The sequence below is a fragment of the Arachis stenosperma genome, chromosome 10 (genome assembly GCF_014773155.1).
Source record: "Arachis stenosperma cultivar V10309 chromosome 10, arast.V10309.gnm1.PFL2, whole genome shotgun sequence".
Classification (NCBI taxonomy): Eukaryota; Viridiplantae; Streptophyta; class Magnoliopsida; order Fabales; family Fabaceae; genus Arachis; species Arachis stenosperma.
The window spans coordinates 80,223,945-80,245,076 of record NC_080386.1 but is presented as its reverse complement, the minus strand read 5'-3'; the positions used below and the strand labels follow the sequence as shown (position 1 = coordinate 80,245,076).

At 39.1% G+C, this 21,132-nt stretch overlaps 2 non-coding genes across 2 annotated transcripts; one reads left to right on the top strand and one right to left on the bottom strand.

Annotated features, from left to right (window-relative positions):
- The first annotated feature begins 2,909 nt into the window (after nt 1-2,909).
- LOC130958215 (small nucleolar RNA R71) lies at nt 2,910-3,017 on the top strand. The gene has a single exon (XR_009077348.1). It is a non-coding gene; the product is annotated as a small nucleolar RNA R71 (small nucleolar RNA).
- Nucleotides 3,018-18,572: 15,555 nt separating this feature from the next.
- LOC130958896 (small nucleolar RNA R71) lies at nt 18,573-18,676 on the bottom strand. The gene has a single exon (XR_009077998.1). It is a non-coding gene; the product is annotated as a small nucleolar RNA R71 (small nucleolar RNA).
- Between the last annotated feature and the right edge of the window lie 2,456 nt (nt 18,677-21,132).

The following is a 21,132-nucleotide window of genomic DNA, read 5'->3' as shown; positions in this document are numbered from 1 at the left end:
GTGACTCAGCTTTGCTAGAGTGCCCAGTTAGAGGTGTCCAGAGTTCTTAAGCACACTCTTAGTTGCTCCATATTGGAACTTAAATCTCCTAAAGAGGTGTTGAGTTGCTCCCAATAGTTGTGTAGAGGAAAATGCATCCCTTGAGGCATCTTAGGAATTTCTTGATGAGGAACTTCCTCATGCTCTTGTTGAGGTCCATGAGTGGGCTCTCTTCTTTGCTCCATCCACTTTCTAGTGATGGACTTTTGAGATGAATCTCTCCATCTTCTATGACTCAGAGTTGGAAGTAACTACCTTCCCTTTCCTCTTTCTAGAGGTTTCTCCGGCCTTAGGTACCATTAATGGTTATGGAAAAACAAAAAGCAGAGCTTTTTCCCACACCAAACTCAAAATGTTTGCTCATCCTCGAGCAAAAGAAGAAAGAAAGGAGGAGAAGAAGAAGAATTAGAGGAGATGGAGGTGTGTGAAGCGTTCGGCCAAGGGTGTAGGAAGTGTTGGTGATGTGTGAAAATGAAGGAGTGTAGAGGGTTATTTATAAGGTAAGGGGGATAGGGAATCCGTGTGAGAATGGGTGGGTTTGGGAGGGAAATAGTGGATAGATGTGAGTGGTGAAGAGGTTATGGGGAAGAGGGTAGGATTTGATAGGTGAATGGTGTTTGGGGAAGAGTGTTATAGAAAGGTGTGAAGAAGGAAAAGAGTGGGTTGGGGTAGGTAGGGATCCTGTGGGGTCCACTGATCCTGAGGTGTCAAGGATTTCTCATTCCTGCACCTTTCTGGCGTTTAAACGCACACTATATGCCAATTCTGGCGTTAAACGCCAGACTGATGCCCATTTCTGGCGTTAAACGCCAGTCTGGCTGCCAATTCTGGCATTTAACGCCTAGAATGCTGCCAGACTAGGCGCTAAATGCCCATTTTGCTACCCTTGCTAGAGTTTAACGCCAGCCAGACACCATTTTCTGACGTTAAACACCAGTCTGTGTGCCATTTCTGGCATTTAACGCCCAGAATACTGCCAGACTGGGTGTTAAACGCCCATTCTGCTATCCTTACTGGTGTTTAAACGCTAGTAATCCTGTCCTCCAAGGTGTGCTATTTTGATGCTGTTTTTTATTTCACTTTAATTCTGCAGCTATTTTTGTGACTTCACATGATCATTAACCTAAAGAAAACATATAATAACATTGGAAAATAAAATGAAAAGTTAATTAATATAGATAAATAAAATTGGGTTGCCTCCCAATAAGTGCTTCTTTAATGTCAATTTGGTAGGAAGCTCTTACAGAGCTTCATAGATACTCAGAGCATGATGGTGGCCTTCCAACACCAAACTTAGAAGTTGAGTGTGGTGGCTTTGTTTGACTCTGTATTGAGAGAAGCTTTTCATGCTTCTTCTCCATGTTTAGATCCTTGAGTCTTAAACACAAGGTAGTCCTCATTCAATTGAAGGACTAACTCTCCTCTGTCCACATCAATCACAGCCCTTGCTGTGGCTAGGAAGGGTCTTCCAAGGATGATGGATTCATCCTCATCCCTTCCAGTGTCTAGGATTATAAAGTCAGCAGGGACGTAAAGGCCTTCAACCTTCACTAAGACATCCTCTACAAGTCTATAAGTCTGTTTCATTGATTTGTCTGCCATCTCTAGTGAGATTCTTGCAGCTTGTACCTCGAAGATCCTAGTTTCTCTATTGCAGAGAGTGGCATGAGGTTGATACCTGAACCCAGGTCATATAGAGCCTTTTCAAAGCTCATGGTGCCTATGGTGCAAGGTATTAAGAACTTTTCGGGATCTAGTTTCTTTTGAGGCAATGTTTGCTGAATCCATGTATTCAGTTCATTGGTAAGCAATGGAGGTTCATCCTCCCAAGTCTCATTAGCAAGTAACTTGGCATTCAGCTTCATGATTTCTCCTAGATACTAAGCAACTTGCTCTTCAACAGTGTCTTCGTCCTCTTCAGAGGAAGAATATTCATCAGAGCTCATGAATGACAATAGTAAGTTTAGTGGAATTTCTATGGTCTCTGTATGAGCTTCAGATTCCTCTGGTTCCTCAATAGGGAACTTATTATTGGTCAGTGGATGTCCCTTGAGGTCTTCCTCATTGGGAATCACTGCCTTTTCACTCTCTCCAAGTTCGGCCATCTTGGTTATAGTTCTGGCCTTGCACTGTCTTTTGGGATTATCTTCTGTATTGCTTGGGAGAGTACTAGGAGGAGTTTCAGTAACTCTTTTACTCAGCTGACCCACCTGTGCCTCTAAATTTCTGATGGAGGACCTAGTTTCATTCATAAAACTGAGAGTGGTCTTAGATAGATTAGAGACTATGTTTGCTAAGTCTGAGAAGCTCTACTCAGAATTCTCTATCTGTTGCTGAGAAGATGATGGAAAGGGTTTGCTATTGCCAAACTTATTTCTCCCACCATTATTGTTGTTAAAGCCTTATTGAGGCTTTTGTTGATCCTTCCATGAGAAATTTGGATGATTCCTCCATGAAGGATTATAGGTGTTTCCATAGGATTCTCCCATGTAATTCACCTCTTCCATTGCAGGGTTCTAAGGGTCATAGGCTTCTCCTTCAGATGAGGCTTCTTTAGTACTACCGGATGCAGCTTGCAATCCAGTCAGATTCTGAGAAATCATATTGACTTGCTGAGTCAATATTTTGTTCTGAGCCAATATGGCATTCAGAGTATCAATCTCAAGAATTCCCTTCTTCTGAGTCATCCCATTATTCATAGGATTTCTTTCAGAAGTGTACATGAACTGGTTATTTGCAACCATGTCAATGAGTTCCTGGGCTTCTGCAGGTATTTTTAGATGAAGAGATCCACCAGCAGAATGGTCCAATGACATCTTGGATAATTCAAACAGACCATCATAGAATATACATATGATGCTCCATTCGGGAAGCATGTCAGAAAGACATCTTTTGGTTAAATGCTTGTATCTTTCCCAAGCTTCATAGAGGGATTCACCTTCCTTCTGTTTGAAGGTTTGGACGTCCACTCTAAGCTTGCTTAGCTTTTGAGGTGGAAAGAATTTGGTCAAGAAAGTATTGACCAACTTGTCCCAAGAGTTCAGGCTTTCTCTAGGTTGTGAGTCCAACCATGTTCTAGCTCTGTCTCTCACAGCAAAGGGAAAACGCATAAGTCTGTAGACCTCGGGATCAACCTCATTGGTCTTAACAGTACCACAGATCTACAAGAATTCAGCTAAGAACTGATGAGGATCTTCCGATGAAAGTCCATGAAACTTGAAATTCTGCTGCATTAGAGAAACTAATTGAGGCTTAAGCTCAAAGTTGTTTGCTCTAATGGCAGGAATTGAGATGCTTCTTCCATAGAAGTTAGAAGTTGGTGTAGCATAGTCACCAAGCATCTTCCTTGCATCTCGGGCATTGTTGTTGGGTTCAGCTGCCATGTCTGCTTCTTTTTTGAAATTCTCTGCAAGGTCCTCTTCGGAGTGTTGTGCTTTAGTAGAAGTTGGTGCAGCATAGTCACCAAGCATCTTCCTTGCATCTCGGGCATTGTTGTTGGGTTCAGCTGCCATGTCTGCTTCTTTTTCGAAATTCTCTGTAAGGTCCTCTTCGGAGTGTTGTGTTTTAGCTTCTCTTAGCTTCTTCTTCAGAGTCCTTTCAGGTTCAGGATCAGCTTCAATAAGAATGTTTTTATCCTTGTTTCTGCTCATATGAAAAAGAAGAGAACAAAAGGGAGTAGTGGAATCCTCTATGTCACAGTATAGAGATTCCTTGATGTGTCAGAAGAAAAGAAGAATAGAGGAATGAGGTAGAGAGAGAATAAGAAGAATTCAAACACAGAGGGAGGGAGAGAGTTCGAATTATAAGTAGAAGAAAAGTGTTTGCAAATAAATAGAAAGAGATGAGAGATAGAGTATTCGAAAATTAAAACTAAAACAATTAGTTAATTAAAAAGATTTTTGAAAAAGTGGTTAGTGATTTTCGAAAATTGGAAGTGGAAAAGTGGTTAGGTGGTTTTGAAAAAGATAAGAAATAGTAATTAGTTGAAAAAGATTTGAAAATAATTTTGAAAAGATAAGAAGTTAGAAAAAAGATTTTGAAATCAAAATAAAAATATATGATTGAAAAAGATTTGATTTTAAAAAAGATATGATTGAAAAGATTTGACTGAAAAGATTTGATTGAAAAAGATTTGATTTTTAAAATTGATGACTTGACTAATAAGAAATTAAAAGATATGATTCTAAAATTCAAAGGTTGAACCTTTCTTAACAAGAAAGTAACAAACTTGCAATTTTTTGAATCAAAACATTAATTGTTAGCAAGAATTTTTGAAAATGTGGAAAGATGAGATTTAAAATTATGATTTAAAACATGAAAAATTGAAAAAAAAATTTGAATTGGAACTATTCTGGCGTTAAATGCCCAGAATGATATCCATTCTGGCGTTTAACGCCCATGTGGCTATCTCTTTGGGCGTTTAACGCTAGCCAGGAATCCTTCCTTACTGGGTGTTTTTCCAAACGCCCAGAATGCTGCCCATTCTGGCGTTTAACGCCCAGAATGGTACCTTTACTGGCGTTAAACACCCAGAATGATAGCCATTCTGGCGTTTAACACCCAAATTTCCTCTTTATTGACGTTTTAACGCCAGTGAGCTCTTTTTCTCTGTGATTCTTCTGCCTTATGTTCTGAACCTTCATTTCTTTGTATTATTTACTTGAGAATATATACTTTTTTTATTTTTGAATTTTTAATGAAGAGAAAGAAAAATAACAAAATGAAATAAAACATAAAAATGCAAGATCAAAACAAGTAATGCATGCAAGGACACTTTGAATGTCAATATGAATACCAAGAACACTTTGAAGATCATGCTGAACATCAAGGACATATTTTTGAAAATTTTTAAGAAAAGAAAGACATGCAAGACACCAAACTTAGAAATTTTGAATGTTCAAACACTATTATTTTGAAAATGCATATGAAAAACAACATAAAACACAAAATAGGAAAATCATAAGATCAGACAAAGGAAATCATAAAGAACCACTCGAAGATCACAGAAGAACACAATGCATGAATTTTTTCGAAAACTTAGGAAAATTAAAAACATGCAATTGACACCAAACATAAGATTTGACACCAGACTCAAACAAGAAACACAAAATATTTTTTTGGTTTTTATGATCCTTTTATAAATATTTTTTGTATTTTTTCAAAAATAAAAACAAAAAGCTTAAACATAAAATAAAATTACCCAATCTAAGCAATAAGATGAACCGTCAGTTGTCCAAATTTGAACAATCCCCGGCAACGGCGCCAAAAACATGGTGCACGAAATTGTGATTACACTTTTCACAACTCCGCACAACTAACCAGCAAGTGCACTGGGTCATCCAAGTAATACCTTACGTGAGTAAGGGTCGATCCCACAGAGATTGATGGCTTGAAGTAAGATATGGTCATCTTGTAAATCTCAGTCAGGCGGATTCAAATATTTATGAGGAAAAATAAAAGATAAATAAATGGAAAATAACATAGAGATACTTATGTAATTCATTGGTGGGAATTTCAGATAAGCGTTTGGAGATGCTTTGTTGCTTCTGAACCTCTGCTTTCCTATTGTCTTCATCCAATCATGCGTCTTCCCTTCCACGGCAAGCTGTATGATCCTCTCAGTGAAAATGGTTTGGCTACGGTTTTTGTACAACTAATCAACTGTCGGATTTCTCGTCTCGGATGAAAAATACCAGGCACAGCTACCGCAGGGCTAATCATCTGTTGGTTCTCACTTGTGTCGGAATAGGATCCCTTGATCCTTTTGCGCACTGTCACTGCGCCCAACAGTCGTGAGTTTGAAGCTCGTCACAGTCATCCCTTCCTAAATCCTACTCGGAATACCATAGACAAGGTTTAGTCTTTTCAGATCTCAGGAATGCTGTCTATTGGTTCTAGCCTATACCACGAAGGTTCTAATCTCAGATTCGGATGCTCTGTTGTCCGGAGAGATGATGCGAATCACGAATCAGAGACCCAAGAGAGTATACTCCAGCTGTCGTCCAATGACTACGTTGAACATCATGTAGACCGCTTGTGGTTGTCAGGCACGCGGATCTTGGCTAAGCGAGTAATGAAGATAGTAGGTGATTGTCACGGGTCACCCCTTCATTCTGACTTAACTGAATTAAGTACGAGAGTATATCTTAGAGAAGAAGTAGGCGTGAATTGAAAGAGAAACAATAATACTTGCATTAGTTCATGAAGAACAGCAGAGCTCCTCACCTTAATATATGAGGTGTAGAAACTCCACCATTGGAAAATACATAAGAACAAAATAGTCTAGGCATGGCTGAATGGCCAGCCTCCAAAAAGGGTTCGAAGAACTCCAAAAGGTTAAAGACCTCTAATACAATAGTAGAAAGTGCTATATATACTAAACTAGTAAATTAGGTTTTTACAGAAAATGAGTAGATAGTGCAGAAATCTACTTCCGGGGCCCACTTGGTATGTGTTTGGGATGAGCTTTGAAGCTTTCACGTGTATAGGCCATCCTTGGAGTTAAACGCCAGCTTGGATGCCAGTTTGGGCGTTTAACTCTAGTTCTGGTGCCAGTTCTGGCATTTTACGCCAGAAAAGGGTCTCTGGTGGGCGTTTGAATGCCAGTTTGGGGCATCAAATCTCGAGCAAAGTATGGACTATTATATATTGCTGGAAAGCCCAAGATGTCTACTTTCCAACGCAATAAAAAACGCGCCAATTTGGATTCTGTAGATCCGGAAAATCTACTTCGAGTGTAGGAGGGTCAGAATCCAACAGCATCTGCAGTCCTTTCTCAGCCTCTGAATCAGATTTTTGCTCAAGTCTCTCAATTTCAGCCAGAAAATACCTGAAATCACAGAAAAATACACAACCTCATAGTAAAGTCCAAAAATGTGATTTTTGCATAAAAACTAATAAAAATATACTAAAAAGTAACTAAAACATACTAAAAACTACCTAAAAACAATGCTAAAAAGCGTATAAATTATCCGCTCATCAATGTGGTACAAAGAAAGATTATGGAACTGATATGGAGGTTGAAAGTGACTATGAAGAATGGAGGGTGAAAGTGGCATAGAAATTGGGCAGTTTGGAAGCTAAAGTTAGATCTTTGAAACTAATAATGATTTTTATGTTTGGGGTAGTTGTAGTTAGTGTGATACTTTGTTGTTTGATATGTGCTTCTAAGTAAACCCGGTTATGTTATGTGAACATGTAATGGTGTATTGAATTGCATGACTTAAATAGGAGTAGTTATTTGAAGTTGGAAATAATTCTCTATCCATTATTATAAATTTTTCAAATGTTGCAAACAATTCTCTATCACTGTTGATATAAATTATGTTAAGCCATAAACAAAATAAGTAATCAAACTAAGTAATCTTAGTAATAACTTGTTATTGAAGGCTAATTGTCACATTATCTTAAGAGATAAATACCACAACAAAGTTATAAAGTTTTAATGTCATCACAATACATTGTCTTTAGAGTTAAATACCATACAAAAAACAAAAAACAGAATGTTGTCTGGTGTGCGTACACAAACCCTACACCTTTTCGTACGGCAGTACCAACAAGTGCACTAGGTCATCCAAGTAATACCTGAGCGAGTCAGGGTCGATTCCACGAGGATTGTGGTTTGAAGAAAGCTATGGTTATCTTGCAGGTCTTAGTCAGGCGGAATCAGAAGGTTGTTGGATAAACTTTGAATGATTATATGTCATATATAGAGTTGTAAGAGTAATGTGTGAAAGGGGTAAAACCAATTGGATTAAATGATAGGAATAGAGTTGAGAGTTGGAATTGCTTTGTCTTTCTGAATTAACTCTGGTATTACTGCTCTCCTTGCTTGTGAGTGATTTCTTCAATGGCAGGCTGTATGTGATTAACACTGCTTTGAGCAGCTGCCAATACTCCTCCGGATCTGAACCCCTGGTTTAGTGTGGATCCATCTCTACTTGAGGGTGAAGCGCGTACAATCCATTCTCCTTTATGATCCAACTCAAAACGCCACAGACAAGGTCGGATCTTCTGGATCAGAGAATGCTACATCTTTGGGTTCTAGCATCTACCACAGAGACCCTAATATCCATGGAAATTGGCTGAACTGATGTCTCAATAAGTCCCCAACAAAGTCGTAGATTAGCTGTCTGAGAGATGTATATTCAAGCTGTTAGTTGTCCTTGTCCGGTGAAAGACGCATTCTGACCTAAGTAGACACGGGTGTTTGTCAAGCACGTTTGCCTTAATGTGGTGAATAGAGCTAATTGGTAAGATCATCCTATTCACCATGATGAAGTACAAATATACATCTTAGAATTAATCAAACACGGATCGAAGAGAAACAGTAGTACTTTTATTAATTCATAGGACTCAGCAGGGCTCCTCCCCTCAACCTAGGAGGTTTAGAAACTCATACTGAAGTAAAAATACAATGGGAAATGAAAATAGGCTGAATAGTGTGCGTTCCTCTCTAATGATTATGTAAAATACACTTCAAAACTAAACAGATAACTAATAAGGGTAAAACAGTCTATTTAGTGCTAAAATCCACTTCTGGAGCCCACTTGGTGAGTGTTTGGGCTGAGCTTTGATGAGATCCACGTGCTATGAGACTCCTTGGGTGTCGAACACCAGCTGGAGGGTCCTCTTTGGGCGTTTGTACATTGGTCTCTGCTCTTTGGGCGCTAGACGCTTGGAAGGGGGCAGGTAGCAGGCGTTGGACGCCAGTTTTGGGCCTTTAAATCTAAAACAAAGTATAAACTATTATATATTACTGGAAATCTCTGGAAGTCAGCTTTCCATATCCGTTGAGAGCGCTTCATTTGAACTTCTGTAGCTCCAGAAAAGCTCTTTGGTGCACGAAATTGCAATCACACTTTTGCAATCCGTACAACTAACCAACAAGTGCACTGGGTCGTCCAAGTAATACCTTACGTGAGTAAGGGTCGAATCCCACAGAGATTGTTGGTTTAAAGCAAGCTATCGTTATCTTATTATTCTTAGTCAGGATGCCAACAACAGTGTTTTTCAAGTTCAATTGTAAAAAGTGAAAGGGCATAAAATAAATAATTGTTACTCAATAATGGAGAATATGTTGGAGTTTTGGAGATGCTTTGTCTTCTGAATTTCTGTAATTGGTGCACGAAATTGCAGTCACACTTTTGCAATTCCGCACAACTAACCAGCAAGTGCACTGGGTCGTCCAAGTAATACCTTACGTGAGTAAGGGTCGATCCCACGGAGATTGTCGGCTTGAAGCAAGCTATGGTTATCTTGTAACTCTTAGTCAGGATATCAATAATTATCAGGTTTAATTGTGAAAAGTAAAAGAACATGAAATAAGTAATTATTTTGCAGTAATGGAAAACAGGTTGAGGTTTTGGAGATGCTCTATCTTCTGAATCTCTGCTTTTCTATTGTCTTCTTCTTCAAGCACGCAAGGCTCCTTCCATGGCAAGCTGTATGTAGGGTTTCACCGTTGTCAATGGTTACCTCCCATCTTCTCAGTGAAAATGTTCAACGCGCTCTGTCACAGCACGGCTAATCATCTGTCGGTTCTCAATCAGGTTGGAATAGAATCCAGTGATTCTTTTGCGTCTGTCACTAACGCCCAGCCTTCAGGAGTTTGAAGCTCGTCACAGTCATTCAATCCTTGAATCCTACTCAGAATACCACAGACAAGGTTTAGACCTTCCGGATTCTCTTGAATGCCGCCATCAATTCTAGCTTATACCACGAAGATTCTGATTAAGGAATCCAAGAGATATCTACTCAATCTAAGATAGAACGGAGGTGGTTGTCAGGCACACGTTCATAGGTGAGAATGATGATGAGTGTCACGGATCATCACATTCATCAAGTTTAGGAACAAGTGATATCTTAGAAAAGAAGCAAGCGTGATTGAATGAAAAACAGTAGTAATTGCATTAATCCATCAAGACACAGCAGAGCTCCTCACCCCCAACCATGGGGTTTAGAGACTCATGCCGTAGAAGATACAGTAAGAAACGTGTAATGTGTCATAAGGTGAAGATACAATGTCAAAAGATCCTATTAATAGTGAACTAGTAACCTAGGGTATACAGAAATGAGTAAATGACGTAAAAATCCACTTCCGGGGTCCACTTGGTGTGTGCTTGGGCTGAGCATTGAAGCTTTCATGTGTAGAGACTTTTTCTGGAGTTAAACGCCAGCTTTTATGCCAGTTTGGGCGTTTAACTCCAATTTTTGTGCCAGTTCCGGCGTTAAACGCCGGGAATTCTGAAGCTGATTTGCAACGCCGGTTTGGGCCATCAAATCTCGGGCAAAGTATGGACTATTATACATTGCTGGAAAGCCCAGGATGTCTACTTTCCAACGCAATTGAGAGCGCGCCAATTGGGGTTCTGTAGTCCAACAGCATCTGCAGTCCTTTTCAGCCTCTGAATCAGATTTTTACTCAGGTCCCTCAATTTCAGCCAGAAAATACCTGAAATCACAGAAAAACACACAAACTCATAGTAAATCCCATAAAAGTGAATTTTAAATAAAAACTAATAAAAACATACTAAAAACTAACTAAAATGTACTAAAAACATACTAAAAATAGTGCCAAAAAGCGTATAAATTATCCGCTCATCACAACACCAAACTTAAATTGTTGCTTGTCCCCAAGCAACTGAAAATCAAATAGGATAAAAAGAAGAGAACATACTATAGACTCCAAAATATCAATGAAACTTAGCTCCAATTAGATGAGCGGGACTAGTAGCTTTTTGCTTCTGAACAGTTTTGGCATCTCACTTTATCCTTTGAAGTTTAGAACTCAGAATTCAGATAGTGTTATTGATTCTCCTAGTTAAGTATGATGATTCTTGAACATAGCTACTTTATGAGTCTTGGCTGTGGCCCAAAGCACTCTGTCTTCCAGTATTACCACCGGATACATACATGCCACAGACACATAACTGGGTGAACCTTTTTAGATTGTGACTCAGCTTTGCTAGAGTCCCCAATTAAAGGTGTCCAGGGTTCTTAAGCACACTCTTTTTGCTTTGGATCACTTTTTATTTCTAACCTTGCCTTTTGGTTTAAAGGGCTATTGGCTTTTTCTGCTTGCTTTTTCTTCTTCTCTTCTTTTTTTTCTTTTTTTTTATTTTTATTTTTTATTTTTTGCTTTTTCTTGCTTCAAGAATCAATTTGATGATTTTTTTAGATCCTCAATAACATTTCTCCTTTTCCATCATTCTTTCAAGAGCCAACAAATTTAACATTCTTTAAACAACAAATTCAAAAGACATATGCACTGTTCAAGCATTCATTTAGAAAACAAAAAGTATTGTCACCACATCAAACTAATTCAACTAGTTTCAGAGATAAATTCGAAATCTTGTACTTCTTGTTCTTTTGTAATAAAAACATTTTTCATTTAAGAAAGGTGATGGATTCATAGGACATTCATAGCTTTAAGCATAGACACTAAGATACTAATGATCATGTAATAAGACACAAACATAGATAAATATAAGCATAAAAATTCGAAAAATAGAAAATAAAGAACAAGGAGATTAAAGAACGGGTCCACCTTAGTGAGCTTGTTCTTCCTCTTGAAGATCTTATGGAGTGCTTGAGCTCCTCAATGTCTCTTTCTTGCCTTTGTTGCTCCTCTCTCATGATTCTATGATCTTCTTTAATTTCATGGAGGAGGATGGAATGTTCTTGGTGCTCCACCCTTAGTTGTCCCATGTTGGAACTCAATTCTCCTAGGGAGGTGTTGATTTACTCCCAATAGTTTTGTGGAGGAAAGTGCATCCCTTGAGATGAATCTCTCCATCTCCCATGGCTCGGAGGTGGAAGCTTTTGCCTTTCCTTTCCTCTTTCTAGAGGTTTCTCCGGCCTTAGGTGCCATAAATGGTTATGGAAAAACAAAAAGCAACGCTTTTACCACATCAAACTTAGAAGGTTTGCTCGTCCTCAAGCAAAAGAAGAAAGAAGAGAGAGAGTGGTGGGGTAGGTGGGGATCCTGTGGGGTCCACAGATCCTGAGGTGTCAAGGATAATTCATCCCTGCACTAAGTGGCGAGCAAAAATGCTCCTTCTGCTAATCCTGGCATTAAACGCCGGGCTAGTGCCCATTTTTGGCGTTTAACGCCAGCTTGGTGCTCATTCCTGGCATTTAACGCCAGTCTGGTGCCTCTTTTTGGCGTTAAACGCCCATAATGGTGCCAGACTGGGCGTTAAACGCCCATTTGCTGCCCTTACTGGCGTTTAAACGCCAGCAAGTTTTCCTCCAGGGTGTGCTGTTTTTCTTTCTGTTTTTCATTCTGTTTCTGCTTTTTCAATTGATTTTGTGACTTTCCATGATCATCAACCTATAGAAAACATAAAATAACAAAGGAAAATAATAAATATAACATTGGGTTGCCTCCCAACAAGCGCTTCTTTAATGTCAGTAGCTTGACAGTGGGCTCTCATGGAGCCTCACAGATGTTTAGAGCAATGTTGGAACCTCTCCAACACCAAACTTAGAGTTTGGTTGTGACCCTCCAACACCAAACTTAGAGTTTGACTGTGGGGGTTTTGTTTGACTCTGTATTGAGAGAAGCTTTTCATGCTTCCTCTCCATGGTCACAGAAGGAGAACCTTGAGTCTTACAGTTTGCACTGTCTGCAAGCCACGGAGCTTCCTGAATAGCAAACAATTGCTCATCCGGAAAGGTTTCAGAGATCTCAGCAGGAGGGAGGGATGCTCCTGCTACTGGTTCTATCCGGGACAGGTGATCAGCTACTTGATTCTCTGTCCCTTTTCTGTCTCTTATTTCTATATCAAACTCCTGCAAAAGCAACACCCACCTTATGAGCCTGGGTTTTGAATCCTGCTTTGTGAGTAAGTATTTAAGAGCAGCATGGTCAGTGTACACAATCACTTTTGACCCTACTAAATAGGATCTAAACTTGTCAATGGCATAGACCACTGCAAGTAACTCTTTTTCTGTGGTTGTGTAATTCTTCTGTGCGTCATTTAAAATACGGCTAGCATAATCAATGACGTGCAGAAGCTTGTTATGCCTCTGTCCCAACACTGCACTAATGGCATGGTCACTGGCATCACACATTAGTTCGAATGGCAATGTCCAGTCTGGTGTAGAGATGACTGGTGCTGTGACCAGCTTGGCTTTCAGGGTCTCAAACGCCTGCAGACACTGAGTGTCAAACACAAATGGTGTGTCAACAGCTAGCAGGTTGCTCAGAGGTTTTGCAATTTTTGAAAAATCCTTTATAAACTTTCTGTAGAATCCTGCATGCCCCAGAAAGCTTCTGATTGCCTTAACATTGGCAGGTGGTGGTAATTTTTCAATTACCTCTACCTTTGCTTTATCCACCTCTATTCCCTTGCTTGAAATTTTGTGCCCAAGGACAATTCCTTCAGTCACCCTAAAGTGACATTTCTCCCAGTTTAAGACCAGGTTAGTCTCTTGGCACCTTTTCAGGACAAGTGCTAGATGGTTAAGACAGGAGCTGAATGAGTCTCCAAATACTGAAAAGTCATCCATGAAGATTTCCAGAAATTTCTCTACCATATCTGAGAAGATAGAGAGCATGCACCTCTGAAAGGTTGCAGGTGCATTGCACAGACCAAAAGGCATCCTTCTATAGGCAAATACTCCAGAAGGACATGTAAATGCTGTTTTCTCTTGGTCCTCAGGATCTACTGCAATTTGGTTGTAACCTGAATAGCCATCCAAAAAGCAGTAATATTCATGATCTGCCAGTCTCTCTAGCATCTGGTCTATGAATGGTAAAGGTAAATGATCCTTCCTGGTGGCTGTATTGAGCCTTCTGTAGTTAATACACATACGCCACCCTGTAACTGTTCTTGTAGGAACCAGTTCATTCTTTTCATTATGAACCACTGTCATGCCTCTTTTCTTGGGGACAACGTGGACAGGGCTTACCCAGGGGCTATCAGAAATAGGGTAAATAATCCCAGCCTCTAGTAACTTAGTGACCTCTTTCTGCACCACCTCCTTCATGGCTGGATTTAGCCGCCTTTGTGGTTGAACCACTGGCTTAGCATCATCCTCCAATAGGATCTTGTGCATGCATCTTGCTGGGCTAATGCCCTTAAGATCACTTATGGACCACCCAAGAGCTGTCTTGTGTGTCCTTAGCACTTGTATTAGTGCTTCCTATTCCTGTGGATTTAAATCAGAGCTTATGATCACTGGAAAAGTGTCACATTCTCCCAGAAATGCATATTTCAGGGATGGGGGTAGTGGTTTGAGCTCAGGTTTAGGAGGCTTATCTTCTTCTTGAGGAATTTTCAGAATTTCTTTTATTTCCTTTAGTTCCTCCAGATCAGGCTGAACATCTTTAAAGATGTCCTCTAGCTCTGATTCGAGACTTTCAGTCATATTGACCTCATCCACCAAAGAGTCAATAATATCAGCACTCATGCAGTCATTTGATGTGTCTGGATGCTGCATAGCTTTGGCAACATTCAACTTGAACTCATCCTCATTGACTCTCAGGGTTGATTCCCCTTTTTGGACGTCAATGAGGGTTCGTCCAGTTGCTAAGAAAGGTCTTCCTAGAATGAGAGTTGCACTCTTGTGCTGCTCCATTTCCAGCACTACAAAGTCAGTGGGAAAGGCAAATGGCCCAACCTTGACAATCATGTCCTCAATTATGCCTGATGGATATTTGATGGAGCCATCAGCAAGTTGGAGGCATATTCGGGTTGGTTTGACTTCTTCAGTCAAGCCAAGCTTTCTGATAGTGGATGCAGGTATTAGGTTGATACTTGCCCCAAGATCACATAGAGCTTTCTTGGTACAAGTACCCTCTAATGTGCATGGTATCTGATGAGCGGATAATTTATACGCTTTTTGGCATTATTTTTAGTTAGTTTTTAGTAAGATCAAGCTACTTTGAGGGATGTTTTCATTAGTTTTTATGTTAAATTCACATTTCTGGACTTTACTATGAGTTTGTGTGTTTTTCTATGATTTCAGGTAATTTCTGGCTGAAATTGAGGGATTTGAGCAAAACTCTGAAAAAGGCTGACAAAAGGACTGCTGATGCTGTTGGAATCTGACCTCCCTGCACTCGAAATGGATTTTCTGGAGCTACAGAACTCTAATTGGCGCGCTCTCAACGGCGTTGGAAAGTAGACATCCAGAGCTTTCCAGCAATATATAATAGTCCATACTTTATTCGGAAATTGACGACGTAACTTGGCGTTGAACGCCAAGTACATGCTGCTGTCTGGAGTTAAACGCTAGAAAAACGTCATGATCCGGAGTTGAACGCCCAAAACACGTCATAACTCGGAGTTCAACTCCAAGAGAAGCCTCAGCTCGTGGATTGATCAAGCTCAGCCCAAACATACACCAAGTGGGCCCCGGAAGTGGATTTATGCATCAATTACTTACTCATGTAAACCCTAGGAGCTAGTTTATTATAAATAGAACATTTAACTAATGTATTTGACATCTTGGGACGATTAGTTCTCAGATCATGGGGGCTGGCCATTCGGCCATGCCTGAACCTTTCACTTATGTATTTTCAACGGTGAAGTTTCTGCACACCATAGATTAAGGGTGTGGAGCTCTGCTGTACCTCAAGTTTCAATACAATTACTATTACTTTCTATTCAATTCTCTTTTATTCTTATTCTAAGATATACGTTACACTTAACTTTGATGAATGTGATGATCCGTGACACTCATCATCATTCTCACCTATGAACGCGCGTGACTGACAACCACTTCCGTTCTACTCTAGGCCGGGCGCATATCTCTTAGATTCCCCAACAGAATCTTCGTGGTATAAGCTAGATAGATGGCGGCATTCATGAGGATCCGGAAAGTCTAAACCTTGTCTATGGTATTCCGAGTAGGATTCTGGGATTGAATGACTGTGACGAGCTTCAAACTCCTGAAGGCTGGGCGTGATGACAAATGCAAAAGAATCAAGGGATTCTATTCCAACATGATTGAGAACCGACAGATGGTTAGCCGTGCTGTGACAGAGCATAGGAACGTTTTCACTGAGAGGATGGGATGTAGCCATTGACAACGGTGATGCCCTACATACAGCTTGCCATGGAAAGGAGTAAGAAGGATTGGATGAATGTAATAAGAAAGTAGAGATTCAAGAGGAGCACAACATCTCCATACGCCTATCTGAAATTTCCACTATTGATTTACATAAGTATCTCTATCCATTTTATTTTCTGTTTATTTTTATTAATCATATTTGATTTTCTAAATTCCATAATTTTATCCTCCTGACTGGGATTTACAAGATGACCATAGCTTGCTTCATACCAACAATCTCTGTGGGATCGACCCTTACTCACGTAAGGTTTATTACTTGGACGACCCAGTACACTTGCTGGTTAGTTGAACGGAGTTGTGAATTCAACTGGTGCCATAATAATGATTTCATACAAATATAAAAGAATATGGATCACAATTTCGTCCACCAAGTTTTTGGCGCCGTTGCCGGGGATTGTTCGAGTATGGACAACTGACGGTTCATCTTGTTGCTCAGATTAGGTAATTTTCTTTTCAAAAAGTTTTCTAAAATCTTTCAAAAATATTTTTTTTTATTATTATTTTCGTTTTTTTTTAATATAATTTTCGAAAAAAATAATAAAAATCCAAAAAAATTAGAAAATCATAAAAATAAAAAATATTTTGTGTTTCTTGTTTGAGTCTTGAGTCAAATTTTAAGTTTGGTGTCAATTGCATGCTTTTAAAAAAATTTTTCTTGCATTTTTCGAAAATTCCATGCATTCATAGTGTTCTTCATGATCTTCAAGTTGTTCTTGATAAGTCTTCTTGTTTGATCTTGATGTTTTCTTATTTTGTGTTGTTTGTTGTTTTTCATATGCATTTTTTGTTTGTTAGAGTCCATGCATTAAAGATTTCTAAGTTTGGTGTCTTGCATATTTTCTTTGCATCAAAAATTTTTCAAAATTATGTTCTTGATGTTCATCATGATCTTCAAAGTGTTCTTGGTGTTCATCTTGACATTCATAGCATTCTTGCATGCATTCATGGTTTTGATCTAAAAATTTCATACATTGAATATTTTTGTTGTTTTTCTCTCTCATAATTAAAAATTCAAAAATAAAAAAAAATAGCTTTTCCTTATTTCCCTCCAAATTTTTGAAATTTTGGGTTGACTTGGTCAAAAATTTTTAAAAATTAGTTGTTTCTTACAAGTCAAGTCAAAATTTCAATTTTAAAAATCTTATCTTCTTAAAATCTTTTTCAAAAATCATATCTTTTTCATTTTTTCTATTTTTCGAAAATTTCAAAAATCTTTTTCAAAATATTTTCAAAATCTTTTTCTTATCTTTATATCAAATTTTCGAAAATTAGCTAACAATTAATGTGATTGGTTCAAAAATTTGAAGTTTGTTACTTTCTTGTTAAGAAAGGTTCAATCTTTAAGTTCTAGAATCTTATCTTGTAGTTTCTTGTTAGTGAAGTAAACAATTTCAAAATTTTTAAAATAAATATTTTTATCTTTTATTTGATCTTTTTCAAAAATTTTATCTTTTTCAAAATTTGATTTCAAAATATCTTGTCTAACTTATTATCTTCTTATCTTTTTCAAATTTGATTTCAAATCTTCTTCAATCAACTAACTAACTTTTTGTTTGTTTCTTATCTTTTTCAAAACCACCTAACTACTTTTCCCTCTCTAATTTTCGAAAATACCTCTTCCTTTTTCAAAAATTCTTTTCAATTAATTAATTGTTTTAAACTTTAATTTTAATTACAATTTATCTCTAATTTTCGAAAATCACTAACCCCTTTTTAAAATTATTTTCGAAATTCCCTTCTCTTTTCTTCTTCTATTTGATTATTTAATTACTAACACTTCTCTTCACCTCTCTTCATCCAAAAATCCGAATCTCCTTCTTCATTCTTCTACCCCTTTCTTCTTTACTAACACAAAGGAATCTCTATACTGTGACATAGAGGATTCCTCCTTCTTTTCTTGTTTTCTTCTCTTTCATATGAGCAGGAACAAGGATAAAGGCACTCTTGTTGAAATTGATCCAGAACCTGAAAGGACTCTGAAGAGAAAATTAAGAGAAGCTAAATTACAACAATCCAGAAACAACCTTTCAGAAATTTTTGAACAAGAGAAGGAGATGGCAGCCGAAAATAATAATAATGCAAGGAGAATGCTTGGTGACTTCACAAAGCCAACGTCCAAGTTTGATGGAAGAAGCATCTCTATTCCTGCCATTGGAGCCAATAACTTTGAGCTGAAACCTCAGCTAGTTGCATTAATGCAACAAAACTGCAAGTTTTATGGACTTCCATCTGAAGATCCTTATCAGTTTTTAACTGAGTTCTTGCAGATCTGTGAGACTGTAAAGACGAATGGAGTAGATCCTGAAGTCTACAGACTCATGCTTTTCCCTTTTGCTGTAAGAGACAGAGCTAGAATATGGTTGGATTCACAACCCAAGGATAGCCTGGACTCATGGGATAAGCTGGTCACTGCCTTTTTGGATAAATTCTTTCCTCCTCAAAAGCTGAGCAAGCTGAGAGTGGATGTTCAAACTTTCAAACAAAAAGATGGTGAATCCCTCTATGAAGCTTGGGAAAGATACAAGCAGCTGACCAAAAGATGTCCATCTGACATGTTTTCAGAATGGACCATATTAGATATATTCTATTATGGCCTCTCTGAATTTTCGAAAATGTCATTGGACCATTCTGCAGGTGGATCTATTCACCTGAAGAAAACGCCTGAAGAGGCTCAAGAACTCATTGACATGGTTGCAAACAACCAATTCATGTACACTTCTGAGAGGAATTCCGTGAATAATGGGATACCTCAGAAGAAAGGTGTTCTTGAAATTGATGCTCTGAATGCCATATTGGCTCAGAACAAAGTGTTGACTCAACAGGTCAACATGATCTCTCAAAATCTGAATGGATGGCAACATGCATCCAACAGTACTAGAGAGGCAGCTTCTGAAGAAGCTTATGATCCTGAGAACCCTGCCATGGCAGAGGTTAATTACATGGGTGAACCTTATGGAAACACCTATAACTCATCATGAAGAAATCATCCAAATTTCTCATGGAAGGATCAACAAAAGCCTCAACAAGGCTTTAACAATGGTGGACGCAACAGGCTGAACAATAGCAAGCCATATCCATCATCTTCTCAGCAACAGACAGAGAATTCTGAACAAAATACCTCTAATTTAGCCAATGTAGTCTCTGATCTGTCAAAGGCCACTTTCAGTTTCATGAGTGAAACAAGATCCTCCATTAGAAATCTGGAGGCACAAGTGGGCCAGCTGAGTAAGAAAGTCATTGAAACTCCTCCCAGTATTCTCCCAAGCAATACAGAAGAGAATCCAAAAGGAGAGTGCAAAGCCATTGACATAGTCAAAGTGGCCGAATGCACAAGGGAGGAGGAGGACGAAAATCCTAGTGAGGAAGACCTCCTGGGACGTTCCTCAAGCAAGAAGGAGTTTCCTATTAAGGATCCAGGGGAATCTGAGGCTCATACAGAGACCATAGAAATTCCATTAAATCTCCTTCTGCCATTCATGAGCTTTGAAGATTATTCATCCTCTGAAGAGGATGAAGATGTAACTGGAGAGCAAGTTGCTCAATATTTAGGAGCTATCATGAAGCTGAATGCCAAGTCATTTGGTAATGAGACTTGGGAAAGTGAACCTCCCTTGCTCATTAATGAACTGGATACTTGGATTCAGAAAATTCTACCTCAAAAGAAATAAGATCCTGGCAAGTTCTTAATACCTTGTACCATAGGCACCATGATCTTTGAAAAAGCTCTGTGTGATCTGGGGTCGGGGATAAATCTTATGCCACTCTCTGTAATGGAGAAGTTGAGGATCATTGAGGTACAACCTGCCTTGTTCTCATTACAACTGGCAGACAAGTCATTAAGACAAGCTTATGGAATAGTAGAGGACGTGCTAGTAAAGGTTGAAGGTCTTTACATCCCTGCTGATTTCATAATCTTAGACACTAGGATGGAAGAGGATGATTGCATCATCCTTGGAAGACCTTTCCTAGCCACAGCAGGAGCTGTGATAGATGTCAACAGAGGGGAATTAGTCCTTCAATTAAATGGGGACTACCTTGTGTTTAAGGCACATGGCCATCCCTCTGTGACAAAAGAGAGTAAGCATGAAGAGCTTCTCTCAGTTCAGAGTCAAGAAGAGCCCACATAGTCAAACTCTAAGTTTGGTGTTGTGAGGCCACAACCAAACTCTAAGTTTGGTGTTAAGATCCCATATCCAAACTCTAAGTTTGGTGTGGACAACTATACAACATTGACCTGATCACCCTGTGGCTCCATGAGAGCCACTGTCAAGCTATTGACATTAAAGAAGCGCTTGTTGGGAGGCAACCCAATTTTATTTATCTAATTTCTATTTTATACTATTTTATTGTTATTTTGTGTTTTATTAGGTACATGATCATGAGGAGTCACGAAAAAATCATAAAAATTAAAAATAGAGTCAAAAACAGCAGAAAAAAATTCGCACCCTGGAGGACGCACAGGCTGGCGTTCAACGCCAGTAAGGTGCATCTGGCCGGCGTTCAACGCCAGAACAGAGCACCATTCTGGCGCTGAACGCCAGAAACAAGCAACATTCTGGCGCTGAACGCCAGTAACAAGCATGAAACTGGCGTTCAACGCCAGAAACATGCTTTACATGGGCGTTGAACGCCCAGAATGTGCACCAATGGGCGTTCAAACGCCAGAATGATGCACGAAGGCATTTTACATGCCTATTTGGTGCAGGGATGGAATTCCTTGACACCTCAGGATCTGTGGACCCCACAGGATCACCTCAGGATCTGTGGACCCCACAGGATCCCCACCTAACATACTCCCACCTTACTTTTTAATCCTAATCACACTCTCCTAATCCAAATTCACTCTCCCCCATGTCACACTTCCCAACATCTTTCACCAATCACCTCAATTCCTCTTCCCAATTACCCCATTCACCACTCACATCCACCCACTCTTCCCCATAAACCCCACCTACCTTCAAAAATTCAAACCAATTTCCCTCTCATTCCCACCCAAATGGCCGAACATAC